Source organism: Lissotriton vulgaris, chromosome 3_1, assembly GCF_964263255.1.
Source record: "Lissotriton vulgaris chromosome 3_1, aLisVul1.2, whole genome shotgun sequence".
Taxonomy (NCBI): Eukaryota; Metazoa; Chordata; class Amphibia; order Caudata; family Salamandridae; genus Lissotriton; species Lissotriton vulgaris.
This window is the reverse complement of record NC_141689.1, coordinates 1,912,690,235-1,912,698,359: the sequence shown is the minus strand read 5'-3', so window position 1 is coordinate 1,912,698,359 and position 8,125 is coordinate 1,912,690,235.

The following is an 8,125-nucleotide window of genomic DNA, read 5'->3' as shown; positions in this document are numbered from 1 at the left end:
CCTTCTGGATAACATGGCCAATCTAGGACTCACACAACTGGTAGACACCCCCACCCACTCTGCGGGACATACGCTTGACCCTATCTTCACCTCCAGCAAGCACATCTCCTTCGATCACACCACAGCTCTCCATTGGACAGACCACAGCTGCGTTCACTTCAATTACAAAAAGCCCACGACACACAACCCCCCCAACCCATTCCCCGAAGAAATTGGAACAAAATCACCGCCGACCAGCTCTTCACATCGCTTCACCAAAACCCCCCTGCCAATTCATCGGACCCTAACCAAGCAGCCACCAACTTCACACAGTGGATCACCCACAGCGCTGACGAACTAGCACCCCTGAAAAACCATCTAATCAAGCAAGGCAGCAAAAAAGCCCCCTGGTTCAACGATGACCTTAAAAAATCCAAGAAGTTCTGTCGTTCTCTCGAGAAAACCTGGAGAAAAAACCCAACCAATGACAACCTAGCCACCTTCAAGAACACCACCCGCAAACACCATCAACTGATCCGATCCACCAAGAAATCTGCTTTCAAGGATCAACTTGACAACAATGCCCAAAACAGCAAGGAACTATTCAACATCGTCAAAGAATTCACCAACCCCACCGCCGGCACAAATGATATTTCTCCCGCCCAAGACCTCTGCGACTCTCTATCCTCATTCTTCCGCAATAAAATCGCTGAAATACATAACAGCTTCAACAACCAGTCCGACGACATGCCCACCCCACCCATTTCCGAACCAGCACCGCCCTCTAACATCCTTTACGCCTGGAACACAATCACCACCGAAGATACCATCCGCCTGATGAACTCCATCCACTCAGGATCACCTACCGACCCATGCCCCCACCACATTTTCAACAAAGCAGACTCCATCATCGCACCCCATCTCTGCGACGTCATCAACAGTTCTTTCAACTCTGCTACCTTCCCGGAAAGATGGAAACATGCCAAATTCAGCGCCCTCTTGAAGAATCCCACAGCAGACCCCACTGAACTTAAGAACTACCGCCCCATCTCGCTCCTCCCATTCCCTGCCAAAGTCATTGAGAAAGCCGTCAATAATCAGCTCGCCGCCTTCCAAGAATCCAACAAATCCCTCGACCCTTCACAATCCGGCTTCCGAGCCAAACACCGCCCTCATCGTAGCAACAGACGACATCCAAACACTACTGGACAACGGAGAAACAGTTGCTCTCATCTTACTTGACCACTCCGCAGCCTTCGACACAGTCTGTAATAACACCCTAATACAACGCCTCAGCAACATCGGAATACAAGGAATTGCTTTGGACTGGATCATCTCATTCCTTGCCGGAAGAACCCAGAGAGTTCGCCTTCCTCCCTTCAAATCAGAAGCCAAAGAAGTCATCTGCATATATGCAACAACGGCAATCTTTCACCACAAACCACGGCAAGGCAGCTGAGCAGAATTGTTGCCAGTAGGTAGTTATAGTTAGGACCTACTTTCCATAGGAAATCCACAACATTCTATTTGGAATAACTTTGGCGCCGGTGGACGAATCTTCGCAAATTTCTTCAAGAAAATGGCCTGCTTGGCCCCGCTCCTTCCCTGAAAGTTTGGGGTGATTCATCAAGTGGGGGCTGAGAAATATATATATATATATATATATATATATATATATATATATATATATATATATATATATATATACATTCACTGCAAAAACTATAGGTTTGAGCCACGTTATAGTTAGAAATTAGCATTTAAAAAACCTCAGAAATTCACTGAAAAAAACCACAGGTTTCACACATGTTATAGTTAGCTGGACATTTCACTCATACAAAACCATTGAAATTCCCCCGTTATAGTTAGTTCAGCTAACTGTAACTCGCGCGCCCGCAATGCACTGCTGATGACATCAGTGATGCCACTGACCATGTCATGAGTGATGTAGTATGTTACGTCATCAGCAGTGCATTGTGGGTGTGCGAGTTATAGTTAGCTGAACTAACTATAAAGTGGGTATTTCAATGGTTTTGTATGAACGAAATGTCCAGCTAACTATACTATGTGTGAAACCTATGTTTTTTTCAGTGAATTTCTAAGGTTTTTTAAATGCTAATTCCTAACTATAACTTGGCTGAAACCATTGGTTTTTTCAGTGAATTTCTAAGGTTTTTTAAATGCTAATTCCTAACTATAACGTGGCTGAAACCTATGGTTTTTTCAGTGAATTTGAAAGGTTTTGTAAATGATAATTTTAAAATGTTATAATTACTATATTTCTTTCCTTTTATAGTAATTTCCTACATTTTTATTAGAAATACTTATATTTATTTTATTTTTGAAGTTACATTTCATATTTTTATTGTAAAATAATAACAAAAGTAAATTCAAAAAGAATGCACTGCTAGTGAATTTGCCTGGGTGAATTTTTAAGTGTTTGTTAGGGGCAGATTTACAACCCCTTGTGCCTGTTTTACACTGCTGTTGCATCACTTTTCAGATGCAGCGGTGGTGCAAAAGATGCGCCATGGTGTGTGGTATTTAGAATGTGGCGTATCTGGGAGATGCGTCACATTGTAAATCCCTGTACCAGAAGAAGACATTCCTACATGGGGGCTGGGGGGGCGTTCCGGCACAGGAACACCTCCTAAAAGTGGCTGAGTGAAATCTACAAGATTTCACTTTGTCACTTTTGGGTTCATGCTGTGCCAAAACCCTGGTCTAGCTTGAAGCAGGTGTAAGGATTGACACAGCATTCTGAGCATAGGGCCCCCAGAGCATTGCTGGAGGGATCTTGCACTTGCAACATAACTCAAACAATGCACCACATTTACAGCACAGATACATCACATATCTGGCCCGTTTTTGTCTCATCGTGCACCGCATTGTAAATACGGCGCATCTCTGGTGGTGGTGTCACAGTACACAATGACTGGCATATTCCTGGGGATATGCCAGTTATTGTTTATGTGCCCATTAGTGTTTTAATGTAGTGAATGGATTACTACATACCGATGAATGAGTCACTAGAAAACTAAAACAGCAGTGACAGAGTGTTTGGTGGAAGTGTAAGGATACAAACTGGGGAATTGAAGGTATAAAAGACAAATCGGCAAGTACATAGAAGACTGCCTGCATAGTCTATAGGGGTTTGAAGCAGTCTATGGCCTAAGGCCTATTGTAATGCATGAGTACTTAGGTAGTGAGTGGATGATTACAGTTCTGCAAGGAAACAGCCTGATTGAATTTATAACAGCCTCAGTTTTACCACATTATATAGATATGCTCATATTGCTGAATGGCTCACTACAATATTGAAACGGTAGTGTGAGAGTGTTTGGTGAAAGTGTAAAGCTACAGACTGGGAAATTGAAGGTATAAAATAAAGGTTTGCTGGTGCATAGAACACTGCATGCATAGTCTATAGGTGTTTGAAGCAGTCCATGCTCTAAGGCACACTTTCCACCATGAGTATTTGGATACTGGCTGAATGATTACAATTCTGCAAGGAGAGTGTGTGGCTGAATGTATAGCAGCTTTACTGTTACAACAGTGTATAGATAAGCATATACTGCTGTATGGTTCACTAAAATACTGAAACAGTAGTGTAAGAGTGTTTGGTGAAAGTGTTACAATACACACTGGGTAATTGAAGATATAAAAGGCACATTTGCTGCTGTATACAACAGTGAATGCATAGTCTATAATGATTTGAAGCGGAGGGATGGAGGGGTGTTCCGGTGCAGGGATACCTCCTAAAAGTGGCGGAGTGAAATATACAAGATTTCACTTTGTCACTTTTGAACTCATGCTGCGTCAAAAGCCTGCACTTGTTTGAAGCAGGTGAAAGGATTGACTAAGCATTGTGAGCATAGAGCCCCCGAGCATTGCTAGAAATGCGTTGCACTTGCAACGCAACTTAAGCAATGCGCTGCCTTCACGGGACAGATACATCACATATCTGTATCATTTTTGCCCCATAGTGCACCACATTCTAAATAGGGCACATCCGTAGTGATTATGTCACAGTGCACAATAACTGGCATACCCCTGGGGATATGGCAGTTATTGTACATCTGCCCATTAGTCTTTTAATATGATGAATGGATTAGTACACACTGATCAATGAGTAACTGCAAAACTATAACAGGAGTGACAGAGTGTTTTTTGGAAGTGTAAGGATAGAGACTGGGGAATTGAACATATAAAAGGCAAGTTTGCAGGTACATAGAAGACTGCAAGCATAGTCTATAAGAGTTTAAACCAGTCCATGGCCTAAGGCCTACTTTGCTCCATGACTACTTAGATACTGACTGGATGATTACAGTTGTCCAAGGAGAGTATCGAGCTGAATGTATAACTGCTTCACTTATAAAACAGTGTATAAATAAACACATACTGCTGTATGACTCACTACAATACGAAAATAGCAGGAGCAGAATATTTGGAGGAAGTGTAAAGATACAGACTGGGCAATTGAAAGTTTAAAAACGAAGTTTGCAGGTTCATAGAAAAAGTAATTTATTATTTATTAATCTTCCCAATGCCTGAAGCGCCAGCACACATTTCCGAGGGTATGTTTACGATATATAAATGCTACAATTTTTTAAATTAAGAAGCATAATAATTACAAATATGAATCCTTTTTTTTTTTCTAATGATAACGATATTTTTTTTATGTCTTCCATTTACATGTTTTTAATCATGAAAATGCAAAGAACATATTTTACTGAGTAACACTTTTTAAACTCTCCAACGTATCCAGATAATAATATCTTATATGTGTTACGATCAAAATAGAAACCTTTACAGCTTCACAGTTTGTAACTTTTCCAAACACGTGCAGATGAAAAACAGTTAAAACGTGAGCATGTGTAAACTGCAAAACGTGCCATCTAAATAGGCAGACCCACAGTTTCCTTCCCTAGACTACTACATAACCAAAAACTATATCAACCACACCTACTGTGCAATTAGTTTCATTTTCGTGAGTTATTTCTGAGTCGCCAATCTATGTTGCAGGTTCCGTTTTCTAACATCGGATTCTCTTTTTGCGTCAACAAACATATTCGGGAGTTGTACGTTGTTTCAATATGGCATAGGCGTAGTACTTAGTTATAATTTGTTGCTATTTATCAATATTTAAACATTTATATGTAGAAAAAAAATGTGATTACATGTTTTTCGCTTTTTCTCTGTAACTTCAGCAGCTTGTTTTTAGAAACAGATAGATTATAACAAACATTGCTCCTTTTCTGGCTCCTTTCACCTTATATATAGTGAGTTTTTATATTATAATATTGACACTGTACTTAGCTTGAGAGGTGTTGGTGACCCGTCGAAGCAAACTCTAAACAATAACAATCAATATCACCATCTTCCACTTGGTATTGTGTTTTTCCCTAGATATCACATACTGTTAATATGTATATTATAACATTAACAGTTTTGGTGATCTTAGTGGACTTCACGATCCTTCGTCACAAAGAGTAACAATAAGTAAGCAACGATACTGGCTTGCGGTTTTCAGTCTATTTTCCCGTTGTGATCATGTGCTGTGAGAATATATACATATCATTCTTCTCACCGTCATGATCTCAGAGGAGTTTATGACCCGTCACCACGAAGATCAAACTTTTTCACCTCCCGAAGAAAGAAGTTCAGTAAATAATTACCGCTCGAAAGTATTTCATTATGGATTTTCTGTTAAATACATAACTTTATTTTCCTTTTCTTTTTACTGTAACAATGGTATCAATCGTTATATTATAATAGATTGTCCTATTGCTACAGAAGAGGAATGGGAGATTTTTCAGCTCCATCTATAATATACCTTTCAAATATTAACAAGTACTTGATCACATATTTTTTTCAAGAAACATATTTTACGAAACTGCTTTTCAAAAAAATATAGCTATCATGCATACTTTGTTACTTTAAATATTTAATAAACCCTACATTTCTGAATGTTATTTTCTAATTTCTATTCTTATTTGCAGTTCCTACTCACCTTCTCCCTAAAGAATATATAGGACCTGTACTTTATATTATAACAGTAACATCCTATATATTCTTTAGTGAGTATGTGATTTATTAGCGGAACAGTCTGCAACCTCTAAGCACTATGACAGCACGTTCCTGAATTGTACAGAATACAAATTTGAAAAATAATAATGCATGCATTTCTATGTAATATGAAATCATTTCTATTTAACTGTTTTTTACTTGTTCTCTTGATCTGAGATAATGTAATGCAGGAGTGTTTGTTGTAGCACTTCTATTCTACTTTATCTAAAAGTAACTGATGCCCTCTTACATCATCAAGAATGTGGGGCAACAATTTTACAAACTGTAGCACAAAAAAGAAGGATATAGCCACGCTTAACTGATATTTTATGAAATTCCATTTTTAATTGTCACCCCTTTCTTATATACAGAGACAGTTTCTGAAGAAAGTTTATTTGTATTCGCTTAATAAAAACTGTTTCAAACCTAGACTGATTTTTTGCTGTGCAACCACACCTCTCCATCAGTAAAGTAAACACCACATTATAAGTAAATAGTACTCCTAAGAAGTTTGTCACCTACAACCTTGATTTAAAAAAAACAGCGCAAGACACTGTCATTTTTCCGCCGTGATTTATACACCACACAGCAAATATATAAATGGCCCTTCAAGCATATAAAAAAAATTGTTTACCTCATAATCCCTCTCCACCACCTTTTGAACACTGTACAGAGTTAATAGTGTTCCTAACCTGGCCGCTACTACTTTCTTTCACTGCATCACAATATCACTGACAACAGTGAACCGTTCCCACCCAATAAGGAGCAAGCATATGCTCGGAAAACTTTAGCCAATAAAATGTCCATGTTGTTCCACAGATGAGCAAGGAATGACTGCCAAAACGTCTACTTTTAATACTTCACAGCCAATGAACATTAAGCGTCGTAAAGTCTCGCTTGGAGCACGTAACCCTAATACTCCCCGAACAGGAAGGAATCGCTTACAAAAGTTTTTCACTGACTTCTTCTAGGAATAACGGTTCCTAAGAAAAAAATATATATAAATTCCTGCACAGTAACTATTTCAATTAGCAACATATTGTGGTGAACTTCTAACCTCTGTACTTACGCAAGTGATCCATGAACTGTTACTATGGGAACAAGCAGAAAGGTACTGGCTGTACAAAAAAATGTTATATTTACCCTGGATCCTCTACAAGACAGAAAGGAAAGCAAATTACCACATTTACAACCCACTTGCACATTTTTTTTAATAAAAAGAGGCCCCGGGGGGAGGGGTGGGGGGTGAGAAGGCGGTCCTAGGAACTACATATAATTAAAGACCCGGGGGTAGCCATCCCCGCGCAGGAGGGAGACTCTGGGCCCCCCATTATGAAACAAAAATTGCCCCCGGGATTTGGCCCCCCCAGAGGCTTATTAACAATTAAGCGGGCTTTGCCTTTTTTTTCTTTTTTGCCCAAAACGCATACCCCGCGTTTAAAAAAAATAATAATTCCGCGTGACGTCATATACGGCGCCCCTCTCGCGTATGGTGCGAAAGTTTCTTATTGTTCAAAAACATATATTTATGTATTTAATGTACATATTAAGGGAAGACATTATCTGGGTTAATCATGAAAATAGTTTTTTAAAACTTTAAATAAGAGTATATTACTTTTAAAAGCAATTACGGAAATCGCGGCCGTACGTCATAAGAGCAAAGATGGTTTGAAGAGTTATACATTTTATAAAACAATGTAGTACTGCACGCTAAAGGAGAAAAGTCAGCACAATTATTGACCCCTCTCCCAACATTTAAAAGCCCCTGTGGCAGCTGGTAAATTTATCGAGACTGAATACGTTAGTACAGCCTACTGTGCTTACGCTACCAGGAAAACCCAACAACAGTAAAAAGCTCAGATTTCCATTGCAGTGATTTCTTAGTAGCAGGTGTAGTTGTCAGATCAACACACATACTCCCTCATGGCTGGTATACAACCACACTACACCCATCCTGCGCATTCGTCAGTACACACGTGACCCTATGTATAAAAAAGACGAAGCACACGTGTTGTACGCCATTTTAGAGTTGTTCCCAAAGTACCGAATGAGGGACCTACTACTGCATGTGTGGCCT